The 25,524-nt window shown below is 34.6% G+C and overlaps 1 protein-coding gene across 1 annotated transcript in view; it reads left to right on the top strand.

Annotated features, from left to right (window-relative positions):
- Positions 1-1,955: 1,955 nt before the first annotated feature.
- The window catches only part of LOC106667697, a 152,580-nt gene continuing 129,011 nt past the window's right edge, over positions 1,956-25,524 (top strand). The window contains exons 1-2 of the mRNA XM_024230667.1: positions 1,956-2,076; positions 12,153-12,188. The gene's annotated coding sequence lies outside the window, so the exon portion shown is untranslated. The remainder of the gene's footprint in view (positions 2,077-12,152; positions 12,189-25,524) is intronic.

The following is a 25,524-nucleotide window of genomic DNA, read 5'->3' as shown; positions in this document are numbered from 1 at the left end:
AAAATCAATAAATATAAATTCAAAGTAAAATAGACTCTAGAGGTGCTAAAACGAAATTTCATATTAGTTTATGAAAATTATGACCTTGTTTATTACTTGAAAAATATTTCCTTATTAGAATATTTTTGGTAATTGATAATACTTTAACTTTAATAGCTTTTACTATATTTTTTATTGCAATCTACATAAAAAATGTTATGTTCACATACTTGATTTGAGCAAACAGAAAGGCGAAATAAAAATAATTTTCAAAAAAAAGTTTTGCGAAATCAGGGTCTTCACAAGAAGTGGCGTGTAAGTGTCCGATATGTTGGAGTGTAGAATAAGCAAAAAAATTTTGTCCAAATTCATGTTAGTATGTATGTATACAATATTAAGATTGTCAGCAATAAATTATATATACCCGTTTTCTCCAGGAATCGAAATAGAGGACCCAAAGAGTCGCTGTCGTGAGCAGAATTCTCATATCGATTTACGCTATTGTAATATCGTAAAAATTAATAAGTTTTGAACATTCCTTTGTTTTCAACGTGTTTACTTTATTCCTCTAATAATATTTGTAAACGTACAAACGAGAAAGCTGGGCGTGTAATGTTCAAACGTGAAAGCTTCACCCTTAGTAGCACATGGCAAAAAGAACAAGAAATGTTGTGACAAAATACTTAAACCCTTGTACAATTTAATATGTTGTTCGAATGCCTCACTTTCCCTGTGGGGTGTCTTGTTAAAATCCTCTTTCCTTTTGAAATGTTTCGGAGGAATTTATCCGTTTAACGGTATCGTTTTTAATCTCCTTGGTATATTTATCCAAGTTGAGTTAAGCTTCGTTCCTTTTCATGTGTTATAAAAATGCTTGTTCATTTCTAAATTTCTCAATCATAAAATTCATTATTCTTCATAATACTTTATCTTAATTACTGTACAATTGCTATATCTTCAATAGCTAACGTAACTTTTTTGTCACCAAGTATATATTTTTGATCAGTCTTGTTTTGCTCAAATGGTTGGCTTTATTTGTTTCAAATTTTGAGTGATCGTGTTGAGTTTTTTGATAATTTATATAAATATTCATAGCCTAATTGTCACCATTCATCTTTAACATTGAACAAAACGGACAAAATCACGGCAAAACTTGCAATTCAATCATCCAAGTAAAGCGACGGTAGCACTAAGCATCGAAACATGCGCTTTTAACTTTGAATTAATCGAGTTATTTTTCTTCTTCTATTTTTACTATTTCCACTTTATATTGTGCTTTGTCAAATTAACCCTTAAAGTTATGTTGGCACTTTGTACCTGTTGTCAAGTTGTAGTTTATTATCGTTACTTTTGTTCAGTTTCTTAACTGAATAATTTTCTTTCAACAAATTGTTGTCCCTATCGCTTCCCGACTCGGTATTCCGACTCTAAAGTTGGGCTAATTTGGTGAGAAAGTTGACTCTGATATCTTGGCTTTTTTTTCTGAGAAACACATTTCACGTATATACTGCCGTATATTTTATTATCATACTTCTTTAGCCTTAAACTCCAACAGAATATATTATCACCATTTTTTTTTCAAATTTATTTTTGACAATATTTTATCTCCTACATAACTATATACATCTAGATTTTTCTTTTGCTGATCATTATATATGTATATAACATTGTACCTATACCAAAAATAATTATTTTTTTGCTACCTCAAAAAAAACTTTTAATTAACATAATTTGATATTAAAAATAAAATAAACCGTTTTTAACTTTAATGAAATAAGCTATTAAAAATATACAAAAATGGTTTTACCACCCACATGAAAGAGTGCTACCAGTGGGTAGGTAGTTCTTTTATTTTATTTTCATATCTGTACGCTATTGCTTGTTACCCAGAGAAAGTGAATGCTTGTAATATCCAATAAAATATTTTTTTGTTATGGACTTGTGTCGATTTACATGAGTAGGTGATGCAGATGTTTGACAAAATAACGCACGACAAACTAGTGAAGATGAAATGCCATACGCAAAGAGTCTAGACGAACCAAAATGTAACCGAAATTATCATAACAGACGTGCATTATCCCGCAGACGTCAACAGTAGTACGTACAATTGTTATTTTTATTATTTGTAACTCTACAAATATTTAACATGTTTTCTCGCATCTCTACATAAATGAAATATTTTTATCCAATGTACGCCTCGTAAGAAAGAATCCACGTGAAGCACTCTTTCATTGGGTGGTAAAACTATTTTTTAATAGTTTTCATAGTTTATTTTATGAAAGTAAAAAACGGTTTATTTGATTTTTATTTCAAATTACGTTAATTAGAAGATGTTCTCTTTCTTCTTATTATTATATTAACGAATTAAAAGTTGATTTTAAATGTGTGGTGATTAGTGACCGTTAATCGATAATTATTCAGAAATCGTGAGATGTGGTCTCGGCTATCAACCAGAGCACTTTTTTGCTGAAATGCAGACAACACAAAGCCTTGAAGATGATCTCAATAAAGATCGAAACGTTGGCACGATAAAGAAAATGTTTTCTGAAACCTACATCACACCAGATCGCATCTCACGATTTCTGAATAATTATCGATTAACGGTCACTAATCACCATACATTTCTACACGAGATCGAAGAACATGGGATTCTATGAACAAATTTCAACTACATATAGACACGCAGCTAAAAGTATTCCGAAGGATATCGCCAACAATGAGAAGAAACTCGCATCGGCTATCAACCAGAGAACATTTTTGCTGAAATGCAGACAACACAAGGCCCTGAAGATGATCTCAATAAAGATCGAAACGTTGGCACGATAAAGAAAATGTTTTTCTGAAATCTACATCACACCAGACCGAATCTCACGATTTCCCAATAATTGTTGATTTTAAATATCAACCATTCTTACGTGAATTGGTCAAATATTTTGTATTTTATTTATAGATAAAAAATAAAAGTAAGCTTCATTACCTTTAAAATGAAAGTAATTTTAAGTAAGAGCACAACAAAACTTTAATTTTAAAGGTAATCAAGCTTAATTTTATTTTTATCTCCAAATAAAATGCAAAATTGTTTATCATTTCACGTAAGAATGGTTGATATTTAAAATTCACTTTTAATTTGTAAATATAGTAAACGAAACCAATATCATTATTTAATTGTCCAACTAAATAGGGAGAGAATAAAAACGTCATAAAAATATCAGGGGGATTTCAGTCTACGGGTTGTTAGAAGAGATAATTATAAACAATTCCTACGAAGATGGGTCGTTTAATAAAATAATAAAATTCTCTTTTACTATAACTATGATATAAGTAGTACATATCAATTTTTAATAATTTTTTAATATAATTTTAATTTAATATAATTTTTAATATAATTAAAAATGTCCAATGAATCTAGATGTAATGTGTAGCATGTATTTTTTTATTATTATTTTTATTTATTTATTTATTTTTATTTTTTATTTTTTTACACACAGTAATCTACTCGTACGAAGTTTATCACTTCCAACCTTACCTGAAAATCCTCCAAGACGATTGAAGCGAAAGTGGCCCCGAGACCTTCTCATTGTGTGAAGACTGAACAAGATATCAGTGTGAAGGAGTGTTACCACTGGGCGACTTCTCCTACAAGATCCTCATATGATAATTCAACATATACGAACATATTTACTTAATACATCACTTGCAGTTGTAAATACCAAATAAATGTAATAAAAAAAAAATATTTTTTTTACGAGGGTTCGCAACAGCAGAGGTCATATCAACCCTCAGGGTGCCGGTGTTTTTGAAAAAACCCATTTGTAAGTATGTCGGGTTCGAATGCAGGGCCGCTGGATTCGAACCCGGGACCTTTACCCTACAGTTATGAGCGCCGTGTCAACGCCTAAACCGTTGCGGCCACCGACGCCCCCTGTATTTTTTGTTATTACAGTATTGGTCAAATCTATATAAACTAAATTTAATTTAATTTTAAAATGTCTTTTGTAAATAATACAGTTCTTTGCTTCCTGAGTTAAAGCTATTAGTCAACAAGAACAATGCCACTTTAAGCCCTTGGGGGAGAATGGACGTAATGAATGTCTGGAATCAAAGTTTCAGGGGATTCACATTGGAAATGCCAGAGCATAGTTTCAAACCGACGTTGATTGATATATGTACGTTCCTACTGGCGTGAAATGATCTTTAAATATAATAATTATATTACCAATGGTTGATTTGTTTGGCATTGAACTTGGCGTGGAAGTTAAATGAAAGAATAATTAATATTTAAATGACTCACGTTCTGAACTTATTAATCACAATTTTACACAACTATACATAAGTAATATAATTACGTAAGTAATTATACATTATTATTACAAAAATATTTTTGTGACTTGAATACAAGGCATATACTATATACTAAGTGTTGGCACATTTGCCAAAACTCGTTGCCACATTCGTTAATTTATTACACCAACAAAGTTTTGTACAATCTATATTTGAAATTGCGTGTGCGGGCACGTGCGTGCAGGTGTCTATGAGAGAAGGTGAAGCTTAGCTAGGTACGATTCAGCCTCTTCGTCAAGGCAAATCTCACACCAAAAAAGGTGTGCGAGGAGGCACCGAGGAAAGAGCTTAGGCTTATATGAAAACGTACACTTTCCAAGATACTGTTATAATTTATAGGCGTTCCACGACATGTCTATATTGGTCGCAGTGGAGGAAAGAATATTTAAGCCCCAAACCTCAAACAATAGTCACTTCAACGATACAAGCTTTTTACATTTTTATATAATAAAATGTATGAATCATCAATTACAGTTGAAAAATAGCCATAATTGAATAGATAAAACGTCGAGACCTGGTAGATAAGATTGATCGGAACAACGAAGTTGGAGCGTCGGAGACCCCAACGGTGCGTTGACACGGCTCAGCGCCTCAGCACTGTAAGGTGACCCTTGGTTCGAATCCAACGGCCCTCCATTCAACGGGCTTTTTCTCAGAAACCGCGACACCCATGACCCCTGCCGTTGCGAACCCTCGTAAAAACAAACACAAATATGTTAATATTTACAGTTAAAAGAGCAATAACTAATAATATTCATCATGCCGCAAAGTCAACGATACAATGTGGGAGATTAACTTCAGACATCGAAATCTGGTCACATTCACCCCCCCCCTCAGAGTACTATATTATAATATATACTGTAATATATATTCTTATATATATCATATTATATATTATATTCCATGGTGTGGTGTTGAACCCACTCCATTCTCGCTAACAACTTACTTTGATTGTCCAGAGGTCAGACACAGTCCCCCAGAGTACTCAATAGTGTTGGGCGCAGGGTTTAACAACTTCTTCGTTTCACTCTAATAAATTACTTTCATTCCAATAAATTACCATAAACACAACATAATGCCTACAGAAACACTATATACATTTAAAAATTCCTTTCACCTTGACATATCTGAACAGCGATCTGCTGATCTGACCTAGACTTAGACTATACATCAAAATATGCCTTTAAACTCAAGCCTTGTGCATTTGAAAAAGTGCTTGACCTGATATCACTATATGTCACAAATTATGGACAAAAATTATATTTTATCCTAACTTGTTGATCGTTATTGAGATTCGAATACTTACTTGTAAAGTAGTACTTTAGTAGTTGCTTACTTTATAGTGATAGCTAGTACTGAGAGTTATAGTACATTCGTAAATTTTACATACACTGAAAGACAAAAACCGGACACTTGTATTTATATGTATTTTCATAATATATTATGGAACTTCGTAACTAGGTACAACGATTAATGATTATTTTTAACGATTAATACTTGATTTACAACATAACACAATACGATTAACTTGTTGTTTACCTTTGTGTTACTAATCTTTTTAAACTCTTTATATTAAAAATAATACAATCAGGTCAATTTCATCCTTTCCAGAGCCAACTTGTCGAGTGAGTTAATTGGTTTTTTTAAATTGTTTTCTTTAATGAAACGATGAATATGAATAAGAAGTTTAATTTTTTTTCTAAAATAGCATGGTTTTAAGTCGAGAAGATCTCGCCCTGGCAGATACTTTGGCCAACGGACTTTTATAGCTCAAGTCCTGGATGTGCCTTGTTCTACCATTAATGATTGTCCCCACGTCTCAGAGCCGCCGGTCTAAATAATATAATTTTTTTCCCGTTAATATTTTTTATTAAAATTCATGCATTTCTGTTCTCGTTTATGGCTTACATTAACATAAGAATGTTGTCATTGATATAACGATAAAAATATACATTTTAAGATTATTATGTTTAATGATGTATTAATGTTGTTCATGACCCAATGCGATGTAAGTATCTTATTGATTTCATTGCTTCTTATTCCTTAATATAGGTGATTCAAAATAAGAAGAAATTAAAAAACTGCTGAATAAACAAAAAAAAATTATGATCACCGATTTTTCAGAAATCGTGAGATGCGGTCTGGTGTGATGTAGGTTTCAGAAAAACATTTTCTTTATCGTGCCAATGTTTCGATCTTTATTGAGATCATCTTCAGGGCCTGAGATTTCAAACATTGTTTAAATTTAACAAATACTTGTAGGATGTGGAAAAAAGTGAATTTATTTCTGCTTACACACACTTTGAGTTAGTAGAAATACTTTGATTGAATATAAAAAATATATTTTTTGCATTGTATAAATTCAATTTTTCCACATCCTACATATATTTGTTAAATATAAACAATGTTTGTAAATCCCAGGCCCTGAAGATGATCTCAATAAAGATCGAAACGTTGGCATGATAAAGAAAATGTTTTTCTGAAACCTACGTCACACTACACTGCATATCACGATTTCTGAATAATCTTCGACTAACAGTCACTAATCACCACACATTATTATCAACGAAATAGTGCATAAAAGCTTACAACGTGAATTTTATTAATGAAATAAAAACGGCTAAATCTTTCTTAACATCTTCATCATATTTTCTGATAGGTGGTAGTACCTTTTCTATACCCGGCCTACAAATATTGTTATAAAAAACTGTCAAAAAACGGACATGATATATTAAAAGAAAACGATGTATCATTAATATCACGAATTAACTTTTTCTTAATTCGTTATTTAATCAACTTTGGGTTAACTGTTTGAAACATACTTGCCGAAAAGTTAGTAAATGTATTACCAAGATCCATTTGAAAACGAGACAGGCTCGTACGAGTCGGCTGATAGGAACAATAAATTGAATTGAATAACCCATCGCGACCTGCCGAAATTCCACGGCCTTCCGAGATTTGGTGGCAAAGTTGGACTTGTAACTTAATTAAGTTTTATGGTGGAGGACGGGAAGGCGAATCGCGACTGAGAATACACCCCTCACCCTAAGTCCCTCCATATAATATCACGAATTCTCTTCTTTCCAACTCGGATATCTCTCCCCTTATCACTCAACCCCCTGGACGAAGACTTCCCTCAGTTTCTAAACCGGCCCCCCGAGCCGAAGTCGCGGCAACTTTTCGATGGATCTCATAAAAGTGTTTTTAAAACTTTTCAAGACCCACCTAAAAAGAGAAGCTGATATGATATTGAGTATTTATAGGGGCAACGCTTTTCTCTATCTAATCTTAAATTGATACAAACCGAGACTTTTGAAATAAAAGAAGTAGAATATCTATTCATACCATTTTATTTATATAGTTCAGGCATTCCAAAACACAGTTTTCTTTCTCTACTTTTCAAGTAAATAAAAATATCGTACACACATAATTGAAAGGATGAGAAAATATATGGAGAGAAAGAGAGAGAATAAGAAAGATAGTCAGACAGACAGATTTGCTGACAGCTCTCAAGTTCTGCTGTCATTGCATTATCTTACCCTCTCACCTGCACGTGTTGTAACGTGTAAGAGTTAATTGCAACCTCCCATAAATTATCAAAGGGAGGACATAATTAAGTTCCTCCCCTGTTTCTTTACGAGTTTCTAACCACTCAACGCCTTCTGGGAAATTAAGGAAGTTTATCTTTAACAAAAAGGGCATCTTTAATTATCGTCGAAACGTGGAATTGCTGATAGGTGCATTTCCAGGGGGAGGCCCCGATTGATTAAGTTATTCTGTTTCAGATTATATGATTTTTTGGTTCCGAATTGAAGGCTTTGTTAAACGAAATATGTCAATTTATTGTTTTTGTTTAAGGTTAATTCTGTGTACCTTGCTCTTTTTGAATAATCAATTAGAACGTTTCTGCACAACCCTTCACCTTTCCTGAAAATGTCAATATTTTACTTTTGTTTTGTTGTTCAATTTTGTTTATAGATTAAAATCTTCATAAAATGCCTACCGTTTTAATCTCTCACTCAAATAATTTCATATAACAGAAAAATGTGGAAAAATGGAAAAGCTGTGATGGCCAAATAAAGTTCAAGGTTATCTAAAATTGCCTCCATGTAGTGACAATAGAAAAACATCTAATGTTCCCAATTAAATATGTGTTAAGATGAAAATGTAAAACGAATATTTAAATGACAGAGTGAGGAAAAATATCGCTGTGATAAATTTTTGTCCTTCCAATGGATATTGTGGGACGATGTTTTTTTAAATTATATTTAGCCCCCTCCGCGGTAAGGCTTAAGCAACATATTTATAGCATGCTAACGTATAGCTAATCAAAGTTAGGTGGTACTCAGGGTATACAACATTCCCTGAGATCCCGTCCTCATTCACGCTAATAAATACCATCATACAACCACAGTATATACAGTTAAAAAGTTATCGAGTCATTGGGGTATTTCATATTACACCGGTATCTCGCCCAATCATTCTATAAATGTAATAACCTACCTAATTTAGTGCTGCACAAAACAGGGCCTGTTGTGTACTCTATATCCGTCATAAATCTACTCATACTCAAAACACTCACGATAATAAATACACTCACTTAATGAGAAATGATGACCCGTGAAAGGGACTTCAATTGCGATCACGTTTTATGCGTTTCAGGTATTCAATCAATTTCTAGTTCCGCTGCAAGCACTTTCAAAAGTTCTTTGAGACTTGTGCTCCCACCATGTTCTGTGCGGCGTTCAGTAATAGACATTAAAAAAAATGCAATAATTTATTTTTAAATATAAATATTTTAATAATAGTAAAATATTTTAAAAATAGTAAAAATAAAAAATTAGTTAATAATGCGATATGTAGTAGTGATTGGACTTCCTCACTTGCTGATCGAAAGTATGAAATAAAGGGTGGTAGTTCTTAAATTCCCTACACGCCGAATGCCAACTTTTCACCGATCGCTTTATTTATTTCCAGGTTATAACCAGTTACAAGAATATACAATGTTTACAGATGAGCTCTGCGACGTTAAAAAAATTGTGTTAATTTCTTTTTTTTATGTGTGGTGATTAGTGACAGTTAGTCAATGATTATTCTGAAATACGTGAGAAGACCGCATCTCACGATTTCTGAATAATCCTTGACTAACGGTCACTAATCACCTCACATTTTAGCGTCATTAAAATACAAATGTGGCCTTTATTTCGCAAGCCACATTAAATTTTCCATTCTTGCGAATTAACAGTAGCCGCTCAAAAAATAAGAAATGGCAAAACTTGCGGGTTTTTTTTGGAAATACTCAACTGGGGCTCGTGTAATGATTTTTCCATCACCATTTTCGGGAATTTCACCAAAGTTGCAATATTTTTAATTTTATAAGCATTCCTACTCACTTTTTCATTTTTTAGAACTTTTCTTAGTGTAATCTCTTTTGCAAGGTTCAAAAGCGTGATATCGAACCCAAGGAGAGCATCAACCCAAGAACATCGTACTGACATAAATATAAACATTTATTAGTTGGTAACAACAATCAGATCCATTCTTCTCACAAAATGTCTCATAAGAATATACAATGCTTACAGATGAGCTCTGCGACGTTAAAAAATTGTGTTAATTTGTTTTTATTTTATGTGTGGTGATTAGTGACCGTTAGCCGGTGATTATTCAGAAATTGTGGATGCGGTCTGGTGCGATGTAGGTTTCAGAAAAACATTTTCTTTATCGTGCCAACGTTTCGATCTTCATTGAGATCATCTTCAGGGCCTGAGATTTACAAATCCAATGTTTGTAAATCTCAGGCCCTGAAGATAATCTCAATAAAGATAGAAACGTTGGCACGATAAAGAAAATGGTTTTATTTTATGTTTAATAAAAATATTTAACTCAATTTTTTTCAGCTTGATCTTGATTTAAACAAACAAATTTAATATAACACTTTATTGTAAAAATTAAATTTGACAAAGCATTAGGAAAATAATAATAGTTTATATATAGCAGAATAGGAAAGAGTGAAAGTATCAAAAATCAAAATATACAACCAATATAAGTGCATATATACTGGAAATAAATATTTTTATTAAACATAAAATAAAAACATTTATTTCCATTATATATGCACTTATATTGGTTGTTTTGATTTTTGATACATTCACTCTTTCCTATTCTGCTACATATACACTATTATTTTCCTAATTTTTTGTCAAATTTAATTTTTACAATAAAGTGTTATATTAAATTTTTTTGTTTAACTCAAGATTAAGCTGAAAATAATTGAGTTAACAAAAAATATATGAAGGCTCGTGGCATACTTCGATAAAATTTAGCGTTTTTCTTTCTTAGGAAGCAGTAGATAGTAAAGAAATCTCTTATAATCCGACCAAATGGTTGATCTTCTTTGGGCGAAATCCGCCCTCGGTCACGATTAATGGCGGTTCATTTGCCATTCACCACGATCCATGCCGAACGGTATTAACATGCTGAATCCACTTTTCATCCTTCTTCATTAGTTTTCTGAGAAATGATCGTTATGTCTAAGAAGCATCAAGCAAATCAGAAACAGTAACGCGCAACAACATAAATCGTCCCTTTCTTATTAATCAGCTCCGAGTGTCGAGACGGAGAAATGTTTTCTAAATTGCATTTCCCTATGGTTTAAAGTCACCTGCTTGACGATACGCTTTGAGTTTACAGAGAAGTCGTCTCCAAACTTATCAAATTATCAATGGCACACCCTCTCACTCACCGTATCAGATTTTTCTTATTACTTTACTTTGTTTAAGCTTGCATCTAACACTGGTTCTTTTGATTTTTTAAGGTAATAACACGATTATGGGTGGAAATAAAACAATAATTAGTTCCTGCAATATTATCTGCTCAACTGTCAAAAAAGAAAAACGGGGTAGCTTGCTGTATAACAAAAGCCATATCAAGTTTTGTATTCTCTAACCTTTAATTTTGTTTTTTTCATACATTTTTATTATTATTGTTGTTGGGTTTTTTTTTGTACCAAAATTTACTCAGTTAACAATTTGATGTTAAATATCAATAAAAGATCTGGCAGGAACCTATCAGACTGCTGGGATGAGGATCTGGGAAAGAAACCGGCCATTACTGGAACTCTCTCAATGTTTGAGATTTAGGGTTGTCTTAGGTCACCAGGCCACCGTCCTTTTACGCGGCGTAGAGGATGGCAAGGGTGGGACTTGGAAGAGAGGGCTTGAACTAATGGAAGGGGAGCATAGTGTGGAAATTGTGGAATCGTGTTTGGATCATGTCCGTCACGAATGACATGTCTAGGTCTTTGTTGGTTTGATTAATGACACAGAAGGTAGCGTTGAGGATTTTTGATTGAATGGATTGGATTCTTTGTATGTTGGATAGTTTGGCCGAACCCCACAGCTCCTTAAGTACAAATCGGTCTTGTATGTTGATTGTTAGTTCGTTGTGTACTCGTTGTGGATTTGGAACCAAGTAGGCGACTGAGCTGTCCGTCCTTCGGTTTAGATCTTGTCTTTTTTGCTTTATGTGATATTCCATGTAAGTCTCCTGTCCCGGTAGAACTCGAGATAGGGGCTTTGGTGCTTTTGTCATTTAGCTTGAAACGCCTACAAGTGCACCGGTCGGTAATGAGGTGAGTCCTGGGTTGGATTTACTCCAAGGATGTGGTCAGAATGTGAGGAGGGGATTGGGGTCCTAGGAAGTCCTAGGATAGTTCCTTGGGCACTCGGGTAACGCCGGCATTGATGGGCTTAGTGTCAGAAAACATTCATAAAATGAATCATTATTTCAGTGTTTTGATCTGTAAAAGCTAACTTGGTTCAATTTTTTTCCAGTTGCCGTCAGGACAAGACAGGCCGGAGAAAATTAAGGTAAGTTTTAAACTAACTAAAACTCAGTACATTACCGTTAGCGATTTTCATATCTTTATAAATAATAATAGAAACACATGATTTATGGTTTAAAAACAATGCAATATTTCGCACAACCTATTTCCCTATCCAGTGGAAACTTTCTTTAGTAACTCCAATACCAAAACCACACAAATCCCCCAGTGCCCCATCCTCTTATAGACCAATAAGCCTCCTTCCTATTTTATCCAAAATTTTTGAACGTATCCTCCTTAAAAGATTTATTCCTATATTTGACTCTGAAAACGTAATTCCGAACCATCAATTTGGGTTTCGACCTCTCCATTCTACTGTTCAGCAGTGCTTCAGAGTAGTCGACACGATATCTTCGGCTCTAGAAAACAAACAATACTCAGCCGTATTTCTGGACGTCACGGAAGCGTTTGACCGAGTATGGCACCCCGGGCTCCTCTATAAGTTAAAAGGTATCCTCCCTCAGACCTACTACCTTATCGTGAAATCCTTCCTCTCAGATCGATGGTTTAAAGTAAGAATCGGCACCGAGTTTTCACCTATCACACCAATCAAAGCTGGCGTTCCACAAGGAAGTATCCTAGGCCCAATCCTCTACACCATCTACACTGCTGACATACCCATTCATCCGAACACACAAATCACAGCCTACGCGGACGACACCGCAATCTTATCAACACACTCCAATCCTATCCTAGCAACAGAAGCACTCCAACAACACCTGAACCTTATTACCAACTGGTGCAATCTGTGGCGGATCAGGTTAAACGAACAAAAAAGCCAACACGTTACATTTACGCTCAAACGACAAACCTGTCCACCAGTGCACATTTACAACAAAATAATACCACCATCGAACCAAGTCCGCTACCTTGGGCTTTACTTAGATAGTAGACTTACTTGGAACCCACATACACGATTAAAACGGCAAGAACTTAACAAAAGATATGGACTACTCAGACACCTTCTTGGACCAAAATCAAAACTAAGCATACATAACAAACTAACCGCTTACAAAACACTCATCAGACCTATTTGGACCTACGGAGTCGAGCTGTGGGGCTCGGCCAAATCATCCAATATCCAACGAATTCAGTCTTTTCAATCTAAAGTTCTCCGCCGTATCCTCAATGCTCCCTTCTACGTCACAAATCAAACGATCCACAAAGATCTTAAAATCCCTTTCGTGAAAGATCTTATCCATACACGCTTCTTCACTTTTCACTCTAAACTCTCCCTCCATCCTAACCCTTTAGCCCTAACTCTTTCCTCAACATCTCACCCTTACAATCCTCCACGCCGTTTAAAACGACGATGGCCTCGTGACCTTCTATCTAACCCACCAAATTAACTTTTACTCCCCCCCCCCCCCAATTAAATAAAAGTTGGTTTCTCTCCTCACTGCCTTTTGGTCTGACAGGTCTGTCGGACTAGTTTATAACTAACTATTTGCTCAATGTATGTTATGTACAGATAGGAATAAATAAAATAAATATATATATATATATAAAAAAAAAAAAAAAAACCTTTATCAATGTAGTTCAGTAATTGATGAGGTAAACCCAGTGTTATTTTTCGTTCAAACCATGTTTTAAAGGCAACGCGTATAGGTGACATATCTTTCAGCCTATGCCCGTTTTGATTCCTTATGATTTAATCAGGAAACATTGACTATAAACCCCGCAGCATGCTTCAGGTTGATCGTAGTAATAAATCTTTCAATTGCCTGCCTGGAAGGTAATAAATTCCAATTCTCTGAGGAATTCGTTTCTTCCCCGGTCTTTAATTATTTGCTTTGCAAAGCTCTAAGAATGAAGAATCGCAGGTGGGGGTGGAGAAGGCAATATACCTTTTTAGCAAAGCAGACGGCCCTTTCATTTCCCTTGTTCTCAGAATCTTGCGTTTATGATTTTAACGTTCATTTATAATAATTTTATTGATTGACCTCATTATTGTTTATTATTCATAGCTGACATTCGTTTTATGAAACAAAATTGAATATACAGACAATATTAAAGTTATGACATATCATAGACAACTGTACAGTACTGACATGTAATTAAGTCCTATAACTGACTTGTTTAGCGCAAATTTAACGTCGCTCTAGGTTCAAAAAGAAAAACCATCAGTTAATGCCCAGAGATGTTGCTGGGGGCATCTTTCAGGAGTTAAGAATTTCATATGAACTTTGTTCAGCAACTTCCTAATTGTTTTTACTTTTGCTTCCGCCAGGACAGGAAGAATTTCGTATTCGTCCTCTTGAGGCTGTTGCTGTGACGTGGCGCTATGTGAGCTATTCTCTCGTTTCTCTACCTACCTCTTTCTCTCTCTTTATATTTCTCTCTCTCTCTCTCTCTCTCTCTCTCTCTCTCTCTCTCTCTCTCTCTCTCTCTCTCTCTCTCTCTGTTGACCACCCTCCTCGGTATACCGCACTTCGAAGCAACAAAGGGGGCAATGGGATTCAGGCCCGAAGTCCTACAGTCCCTCAACGCCTGTCTAGAGCTAGAAGGGTAAGTTCCCTTATTGTTCCTTCCTTTTCCTTATATTTTTACCGTTACGTTATTTCATATTTCTTTCTTTTTTTTTTAATATTTATTATTATAATATACCACGCTGAAACATAATCAAAACTATCAGAATTCATATATAAGTGAAGTGGTTAGACGAAAGTCGGCTGGGAGAGGCCCTTGACGCAGAGAACATGATGATTGAAAATGCCCACTTTCACGCCCCGAATATAAACTTGATTAATCCTAATTGCGTTATCCTCTGCTCTCCCGTTCCTTACTCCTTTAATTATTCAGCTGAAGGGCCTAAAACTAGTATTTTTTCCATTAGAAAACAAACACGCAATTTTCGAGAGGCGGCTTCAGAACGCTTTCTTTTCATTATTACGTATTGAAATCGAAACCATTTTACGCGATTCGGGTAAATGAGAATTATTTTTAAGAAAGAGCAAAGAATATTTTAGTAATTTAACATTTCATTCATTGCGTAAAACTTTTAGGCGTAGATTTTGAAATGAATAATTTCTTTTCATTCGTTATATTGCGCTATTGAAATTTTTATTTCAAAGACCGGTTATCAATTATAGGAAATTTCAAAAAATATAAAGGAAACACTGTTTAAACGGTTGGGGGTGTAAGGACAGTAGTTTACGAACATAAATTTCTAGTGACACGAATATAGGGAGATTGATTAAATATTTATTTATTAAAATTCACGAAAAGTTAGGCCTCCATGAGCTTTTTAACATTTAACGTGTAATTGCATTTATAATATTTGTTTAAAGTCGCATCAGACATAAAATAGAAATAAAAAATTATTGTAAAACCAACAATGAAGTAAATGAATAAAGTGAGAGTAAGTTAAACTTAAATCGACTTTAGCTAAGTACTGTTAACAATAAATCAGTAAATATAATACAAGTTATATAAGCAAAATTAGATGTATACATTTTTTCATAAGATTCTTAAAAATTTCTAGAATTGGAACATAATTTTACGATTTAAAAATGAAATAAAACTCTAATAAAATGATTATTAACGTTTTAGAAGCTAATGTAAAAGTATATAATGAAAAAGAGAAAATGTAATCAAAACGTACATGATGTGATGTTGACTAAGTAAATATTTTAAATTTATTATTTAAAAAAATATATAAGGAGAGAGAGAAAAAAAAATATATAGAGAGAGAGATAGAATTGAATTTAAACTCTTTATTTATGATACTCGCAGATTTAGGTCATATTGACCTTTCTTACAAGGAATGAGATAGATAGTTTACAATAGCGTAAATCGATATATGAGAATTCTTCTCACGTCAGCGACTCTTTGGGTCCTCTATTCCGATTCCTGGAGGAACCTGGGGTTTATATAATTTATTGCAGACAATCTTAATATTGTATACATATACATAACATGGGGACGTTCAGGTTGGTGAGTCACGGATTTAGGTTAATTTTTGTTTTTTGTGATTCTACACTCCAAAATGTCGGAGACTTACACGCCACTTCTTATGAGTACCCTGATTTCGCACAAAAAATTTTTTTTTGAAAAATGTTTTTATTTCGCCTTTCTGTTTGCTCAAATCAAGTATGTGAACATAACATTTTTTATGTAGATTGCAATAAAAAATATAGTAAAAGCTATTAAAGTTAAAGTGTTATCAATTACCAAACAAATTCTACAAAGGAAATATTTTTCAAATAATAAACAAGGTCATAATTTTTTTTCATCGTGAAACTAATATGAAATTTCGTTGTAGCACCTCTAGAAACTATTTTCGTTTGAATTTAAATTTATTGATTTTTAAACACTAAAATTTGCTGTGTATAAAACGAAATTTCACATTCGTTTTGCACAAAAAAATAAAAATAAATAAATAATAAACAAAATAATAAGACCTAGTTTGCTTGAAAAATATAGTTTTATAAAAGTTTTTTGTTTATAAGGTTCGATAGCTTTTATTGGGTTGTCCGGAAAATAATGCAGGATTTTAAGTTTTCATTAAAAAAAATCTATATAAAATATTCTGTTTACGTTTACAGGATTACTCATTTGTATGAATGTCAACACTTATTAATCCTCTTCCAAATGATATTGTTTGTTTACCTCTGTAGCACTCCGCTACTTGGAAATAATTCAGTCATCCTTATAATGTCAAAGCGAGAATTTCGTACGATTTTCTTTTACGAGTTTAAACTCGGCCGAAGCGGAGCCCAAACGGCTAGAAACATTAACCAAGTCTGGGGCGAGGGTTGTGTTAATGAGTGCACTGTGCAAAGGTGGTTTAAAAAATTTCGGGAGGGAGATTTCAGCCTTGAAGATGAAGAAGGTCGTGGAAGGCCTTCCTCTCTTAATGATGATGTTCTGCGATCAGTGGTGGGTGCAGAGCAACTCAAAGTCAGTAAAACGACCGTCGCTGACCACCTCAAGGCGATTGGAAAAGTGAAAAAACTCGAAAATTGGGTTCCACACTCATTAAACGATCGCCAAAAAAATCAGCGCTTTGATGTTTGTGCATCACTTCTTTGTCGAAACAAAAATGACCCATTTCTGGCCAGAATTGTTACATGTGACGAAAAGTGGATTCTCTACGATAACACTAGACGTTCTGGACAGTGGCTCGACAAAGGAGAAGCTCCAATACATTTTCCAAAGCCCCCAACTCATCAAAAAAAGGTAATGGTTACGGTATGGTGGGCTTCATTTGGTTTAATACACTACAGCTTCTTAAATCCTGGCGAAACCATCAATGCTGAATCATACTGTAACCAAATTAATACCATGCATCAGAAATTGGCAGTAATGAAGCCCTCTTTGGTCAATCGGAAAGGGCCCATTTTGTTGCATGACAACGCTCGACCACATGTGTCACGTGTAACGTCACAAAAATTATTGGAGCTTGGCTATGAAACTTTGCCTCACCCACCCTACTCTCCGGACCTCTCGCCTACTGACTACCATTTTTTTAGACACCTGGACCACTACTTAGAACACATAATATTCAAAAATCAAACGGAACTGGAAAATGCATTTATTGACTTTATCAATTCTAAAAATTCTGAATTCTACTCAGACGGAATTAATAAGTTATTGCTTTAAAGTAACTAGTTTCTTTTTTTTTGTTTAATACCAAAATCCTGCATTATTTTCCGGACAACCCAATAATATATTTACATTGCAATCTAAATGAAAATATTGCAAATAAAAAGACAGACAGACATACAGAGAGAGAGAGAGAGAGAGAGAGAGAGAGAGAGAGAGAGAGAGAGAGAGAGAGTAGTCAGAAAAAAAGAAAGTGATATATGGACATATAGAGTACATAAAACCATATTGGCACAATATAACAGAGAAAAAATTTATCCGTGTTTCCAGTGGTTCTTCGGAACGTGGGTTCCACAGCAAATAGAATAGCAAAAGAAAAATAATGCAAGGATAAGTAGATGATATTTAAAAATTAAGAGAAAGGGTGTTAAAACTAGAACGACGATTAGGTAACGCGAGAGAGTTGATTGGCCAGTAAGGACTTCATAAACCCCAAAAGACACAACTAGATAAATAAGAATAGAATAATTATTTTAACGACGATGACGAATATTTTAGTTATCACTAGGTTGTTTAGAAACATGGTGTATGTGTTTGATTTACATAGGACGTTGCATGTGCTAAGTTTCAATAGTTACTTGCTATCTCGTTTTGTATTTTAATTCTTGTATTAAAGTGATAAGAAGTGTTAAAAATGTGGTTGTTATTCATACTACGTTTTGACAGACCGGTTATATACTATATACAGTTTATTTGATTTCTGAACTTTGAAAATAAGTTTAATTAGCTGGCCTGTTTTGATATGTTTATATATTCTTATTACATTAAACCTTAATTATTTTAAGCATATACGTAGAATGTGTGTTCAATAAACAGGACACCATTCAGTTCAGGGGTTCGGGAAAAATATGTTATTTTTTTGAATTACAATGTTGATTTGGTGCAATTTTGGTTAACCGAATATTCATGAGTAGTTATTGTGCTTTTTTTATTCTTCTGCTTCTTTTATTTTTATTGCTAAAAAGAAAGAACGCTCAGTTTATAAGGTTAAAAATGAGCTACTAGTTTCCTTAGTTAGCTATAGCTAGTAAGTTTTTAATTTTCAATTTGGTTTTCTTATCATTGTTACGTCTAAAAACGCCAGTTTATTAACTAATTAATTTTTCTATTATAAAGGAATGCATTAAAAAATTTATTAGTTCATCTGTTTTTCTTTGGGAATAATGAAAAATAGGACGTCAACATGCTTGAATTATTTTTTTCTAATATCAGTTAAAATGTTTTTATTGTTTTGTATGTGACATGTTCTGTTTCAAACTTTATTACAGATAAATCTGTTATTTCCAAAACAATGTTTTGTCAACCTCTTCCTGGAACTAAATTGAATTTTATTTTAAGCCTTATCGTTAATGCAAATATTCACCCTTTTTCCCTTGTAAATAATCCAGGACGGTCGCATCGGCCGGCGTCTGGTTTGAACACGTAAAATAAAATGGACCTAGGGGAAAAACAAATAAATGGAGGAAGGACGGCCTATTTCCGCCCTTATACGTTTTTGCACCACCGGCTCCTTTAAATAAATGAAGCCATAACATATCCCGTTCAAAGTGAACCGTTTCCTTATAAAGAGCTCCTGGTCTTCCGGAGGTGACTCGCACGATGGCCCATTCACTTTGGTCCGAAACAGTCGTTCACCATACAAACTGCCGAGTTTAGCCGACTTCGCCACCATTCCGAGATGGACTTTAGGAAAAAAGAACCAGGTTAATTTTTCTAAAGGGCTTTTGTGTACAGAAACGTGAAAATCGATATTCTAGAAGTATAAGCTAGGAAAATAATAAAGTGGTGGATCGTTCTGTTGTTACAACCATTACGACTCATCGAATTTACATATTGAATTTGCATAGTCAACTTTAGTACTCTATATTACACATAACCCTGATGCTAACGTCAGTTTTGCATAATGGTTGTAATTATATGAACAAAAAATGTCATTTCTCTGAATTGGAATAGAATAGGCTGATAAAAAGGGGAGCTTGTCACACAAATATTGAACACAGCACTTACACCCGCTTCGGTGTACGGATTAGTCGATCGAAATTTGCCAGGTAACAGTTGACGATAAGAAAACTTACTGATGGATACTACAATTAGCATTGTACACAACAGATTTTCCATTAGCTGTAATAAAACCCAAAATAACGATCAGCTAGTTTTAGTTAGACAAAAGGATTGAAAATGAAATTGACCTTTCTCCATTTGTAAAAAGTGTAGTTTACAAATTACATATATTTTAATTATTATCATTCAACTATAGTTATTGAGTTTGGTTTTGTTTTAATATTTTGTGTATTCGAATCACACAATTATTTTTTATTGTGAGAATTCTTCTTGAGTTGTGCATAATTATGTACATGGGGTTGATCGTTTACGACCATTTGGGTCAGTTTTCCTCGCCGTTTTGGCTTGTCAGCCTGTCGTCAGTGGTATGTTTCCCACTGGGGTTGCAATGTCTTTTAACACTGAGGTTCTTTAGCGTGCGCACCTGGCACATAGGCCTTATCACACGTTTAGATTCTCACTATACGAGGGACTCACCTCCGCGCACGGCAAATCTTCTTAACCGTGAGGTTCGGTGTAGAAGCCCACACATCCTGCAGTAATGCCGACCTGACTTCTCCCGCTTGCCCCTTCCACGGGGGTGGGTTAACATTGTGCACTCAACCTTGTGCCGCCGTAAAGGGATACCCAAAAGGGGTCGAAATGGATCGACCAAGTCTCTTATCACTGCCTAGATAGAGAAGACAACTCTATTTCCCTGGGTATAGGGCCTCCGCATGCATCGAAACCTCCGAATCCGCTCCGGCCGCGGTTTCGATTTAGGTGGAATCTCTAACCTTCCCCTAGAGGAGACCATGCCTTCGGTAAAGGAAGCCCAAACGGGTACCATCAAAATACATCCGCCCCCGTCCACCGGCGGCATTCGAGGAACTGGACCATTCCGTCAGCGCAGTCTTAGCCTCCTCGTAGGCTGTACGATTCGGCAGTCCGATCACTCCGGCTCCCGCGAGGTCGGGAGGTTACTCGGAGGTCATACGCAATGGTCCTGGTTCACTGCCAAAGATGAAACACAACCTTTTATCTAGGTACCCGCTAGGGGTCTCACCACTAAGCCACTGCGAGTCCTTACCCATGCAGCTGGGCTTGAACTTGGAACGAAACTTCGCTGCCCCGCAGTTCAGATGGTTATGCACCTTCCTCCGTTCATATGTATAAATATACGAGACAGGATCTCGTACCCTCGTGTTCCTCTGATGCAGCACCGCCATCCGAGGTCAGCTCTCACGCCAACAACTCTCTTAACGCATCTCGAGGGGGACTAGGTATGCATAGTCTTGTCATCCTCGCACGCTGTACGCTTCCCTGGTCCTATCATCCAAATGCATGCAGAGGATGCTTAAGGCGATCATGCGCGCCATCAGTCATCAGTGATAAATCTTTCGCTCACTGTTTCAGTCTTTACAAAAATTTGTACATGACAAACCTTATTTTGACTGGTTTCCCATTGTTACAAACCCGCCACTGCAGATGATGAACTGCCAAAATGCAGGTCCTTTTTATCAAAAGGAACAGAAAATAAAGACAGTATGATAACATATATAGGCAACTAACAATAAGACTGGATGTGACTGCATGAATTTGGGATAAATACTGATGATATGGGTATAATATTAAAAATAAATGAGAATGAGAAAGTATCTATCAACTGAATGATGAAGCTTACGTTTTGGGAATCATAACCTCATTAAGTAAAAAGAAAGAAAATGAAGAACACACACACTTTTACACTTTTTTGGTCGTTGTCCAATATTAAAGAAACCACGAAATTTTCTTGTTCCAACACTTATCGGATAGTTAATCTTCTAAACAGAACCCATTGACTAAATTCAGTAAATTATGTATATGAAGGTACACTATACAATAATTTTTGAGTTGAAAAATTTACTAATCAAGTAATGTATTGATTTTTCTGTTATTATTTTGTATTAGTTTATTTTACAATAATTCCCGATTCTTTTGTTTTCTTGTATTTTCTTTATCAGAATAAACTTATTTTATTCTGTTTTGAACGCAGTTTAGTTCATTTAAACGTTTGGTCGCAGTAATTACTTTTGTATTGTATTCAATTTCTTTTATTTTTTCATATTGAATTGACTTGGCCATTGTAATTTTTGATGCTTTTTGTTATTACTTTTGTGTTTGTTTACAATATTGTTAAACAAAAAGTATCTATCTATCTATCTATGAGGATGCATTTCAAATTGAGGTAAAATTTGGATTTGGAAAGGAAAACAAAATGTCCTCACGCATGTTGGTTGGTAACAAATCTTCGTATATTCCACAGGAAGTTCAAATTGCTAGAAAATTCCAGCAATAATCACAACACAATATTTATTTTCAGTTGTCGTAACACAGAAAGTCAAGAACCCCCTTGTGGACAGTTATACATAGTCATATCAGGTTAATTTTAAAACAAAAAAACATTTTACTGAGTTTCGTCTTTGAAACAAACAAAATTGATTTGATAAAGCTTTTATGTGATATCTCATTAAAAAAAATTGTTCAGTGCCGCAGGTCGTCAGGGAACTTCAAGGAAGGAGATTTGCATTTTAAATTCAACTTTGTTCGTTAAAAAAATCCTTTCTGGCAAAAAGGAGAGGAAGGAAAAAAAATGTTAATATATAACTTCACTAATTTCGTGGTCCGCTTGACCAATTAATATATTACAATTAATTAAAATTTTTAGTTGAGATTTTAAAAAATGGCAAAAAGGAGGGAAAATTCAAAAGGTGGGGTTGAGATGGGAAGTTAGTGTCCGAGTGCATCAAGGTCACGATAGCTCAAGTGGTAGAGCAGCGGCGTATCTAGCCGAAGATCGTGGGTTCGAATCCCGCTCGTGCCATTGACTTTTTTATCTCAACTAAAAACCTTAATTAATTTATATATAACTTTTATTTTGGTGATTAATAAAAAGTTTGAAAGGATAAAAAAAGCAATTTAATAAAAATAGCAACTCCTTAAATTAATTTGTACTTTCAATAAATAACTCTCTGATTTCACAATTATCAATGGCCTCTAGTTTTTAAAATTAGTTTCTAATACAAAACTAACTCACCGGTATTTTATTAATTTTCAAATCAGCTTGCGCCCTACAACGAGGAAATATTTACCTCCTTTATATTTACTGGAAATATTTACCCAAGCGGGTAAATATTTGAACGTTAAGTGTTAAGAGAGAATATCCTAAGTGAAAAGAATAACTTTAATTCATTGTTCATTGAATTGTCTAAAATTGTCCATAATCTTATTTTTCTAACCTAACATGAATCATTCATCATTAATTCGGATTCCGTTTGTTTCATTCCGTGCATGTCGTGTCCCCCTCTCGGCCGGAAGTCTTCCAGATATCATTGAAGCATTTGATCGGCATTAGAGGAGTGCTGTAAAAGCGACAAAACATACATAATGTATACATTATACTCGTATACAACAGTTACTACTTACAACCCACACATTCTGTGTTAGGCACGAGCTGTGCCTTCATAAGCAAATAACAATCTAAAAGTCCTTTGACCTGCTTTTTTAGTTAATCCATTAACATCAAAGCGAGCAGGACCTAATAATGGGGCATTCTGTCTCCTGCACCCCATGTAATTTGGCTCCCGACTACAGAAGAAGGTGTTTAAAACTCTTCAAAGAGAATATACGGCAAATCAAACCTAAATGACTATACCTAAGTAAAGATTTGATAATCACGCGAAAAAAATTAACCTAAAGTATAAGTGATAGGGAAGGAAATCTGTGGTTTATTTAAACATTATGCTTTCGCGTACAATACGACTAATCTAAAAGCTTCAGAACACTGTCCCATGTCCTTTACATTTTCCAACGCTGTGATGTGCCTCAGGATTCTGGATAATGTGTGGTGATTAGTGACCGTTTGTCGATGATTATTCAGAAATCGTGAGATGCGGTCTGGTGTGATGTAGGTTTCAGAAAAACATTTTCTTCATCGTGCCAACGTTTCGATCTTTATTGAGATCATTTCTGGGCTCAAAATGTTTGTTTTCTGCGTGTCGTGTTAAACTCGAACCTACGACATGTTAGCAATGATACAGTGATTTTTTGTCTTCTAAATGGAAATAACTGCTAAAAAAACCGTTAATCCTTCCTAATCACAGGCGGAAAACTTTTACCTGAAATTGCGTCAACAGGATGGAATGATAATGGTATTTAACGACGACAGAATGGCGCTACACAGAAAACAAATACTTTGATCCCTGAAGATGATCTCAATAAAGTTCGAAACGTTGGCACGATAAAGAAAATGTTTTTTTGAAACCTACATCACACCAGACCGCATCTCACGATTTCTGAATAATCATTCTGGATAATAATGTATGACACTTCATGCAATAATATAGCACTCATTGGTTACTTGTTAGCAATGATTCAGTGATTTTTCGTCTTGTAAATGGAAATAACTGCTTGAAAACCGTTAATCCTTCATAATCACAGGCGGAAAACGTTTACCTGAAATTGCTTCAACAGTATGCAATGATAATGGTATTTAAAATTGGCGAGATTTGGTATGTATTTTGACAGCAATGATTAGTAACTGTTGATACTATTTACAAAACAGAAAACAAATGTAGAATGAAAGAAAATTAACACATTGATCAAAGAAATAAAGACGCTTAAGATGCTTAATATCTACCAAGTATAGGTTGAAAGGTTGACAATTACTCGGTGAAAGCACACGGGACGCTGCACACAAAGAGTCAAATCCGCGAAATAAGCGCCTGAAAAAGACTTCATCTTCAACAATCACAAACACAAAGAGAAAACTGACAATACGATGATCGGGAAGAATGAATGGCAGTACAAAAGGAGAACGTACAATAAATTCTGTCCTACTGTGAGTTGAAGGATTTTAAAAAAAAAGCAGGGGAAAATAACGATGACTCTAACAAATCCATGACGAATGTGAAGTCTCGTTAACCTAAGAAAAATAACGCCTGCACTCGACAAGAAGTACAAAGATCAAAAATAATAAGAAGAGGGATAGTTAACTGGGACCTGGGATGGTCGTTATCACAATTACAATCGGCAAGGAAATATACAAAAGACTCAATTTATCATATCAATGAACTCTCAAAACTTTTATATAGGGGTTGGGATTTTTAAAAACCAAGGTAAGTTGTAAAAAGAAGTAAATGGTTATGTATCTTGAGTAACATTAAATTTATGTTGTGATTAGTTAAAACACGTTCTATGTAGAGGGGAAAATTCGAGTACGAGTATATTTCAACATCCTTGAGAGCTTTTATTAGGACAATCCAACACAAAAGCTTAACTTGTAGCATCGAAGTAATTCCAATTTCATAAATCCTACCAACTTCTTCATTCAATATCCTCGTTTGTTCCCATTCCCCCAGGCGTCTGGAACTCCGGTAGTCGAGCTACCTTCTCGATCGGTAATCAACTGTTACCAAAACAATGTTAACTGATACTGTAAACAATGTTAAGGTAGGGGAATTCTCTCACTAAAAATCTTTTTGTACCTGAGTCAAATTATATTACTTCGATTACTACTAAATTACTGTCAATTTGTACAATCACAAAATATGTTATGCAAAACTATGTTTGTGAGATTACTTCATGAGGTCTGATTTTATGCTGGAAAATGTTTCCGTCGATGTTTCTTACTTGTT

The sequence above is a fragment of the Cimex lectularius genome, unplaced genomic scaffold (genome assembly GCF_000648675.2).
Source record: "Cimex lectularius strain Harlan isolate CLEC.00 unplaced genomic scaffold, Clec_2.1 scaffold70, whole genome shotgun sequence".
NCBI classification, from domain to species: Eukaryota; Metazoa; Arthropoda; class Insecta; order Hemiptera; family Cimicidae; genus Cimex; species Cimex lectularius.
This window is presented reverse-complemented; position numbering and strand designations above follow the sequence as displayed.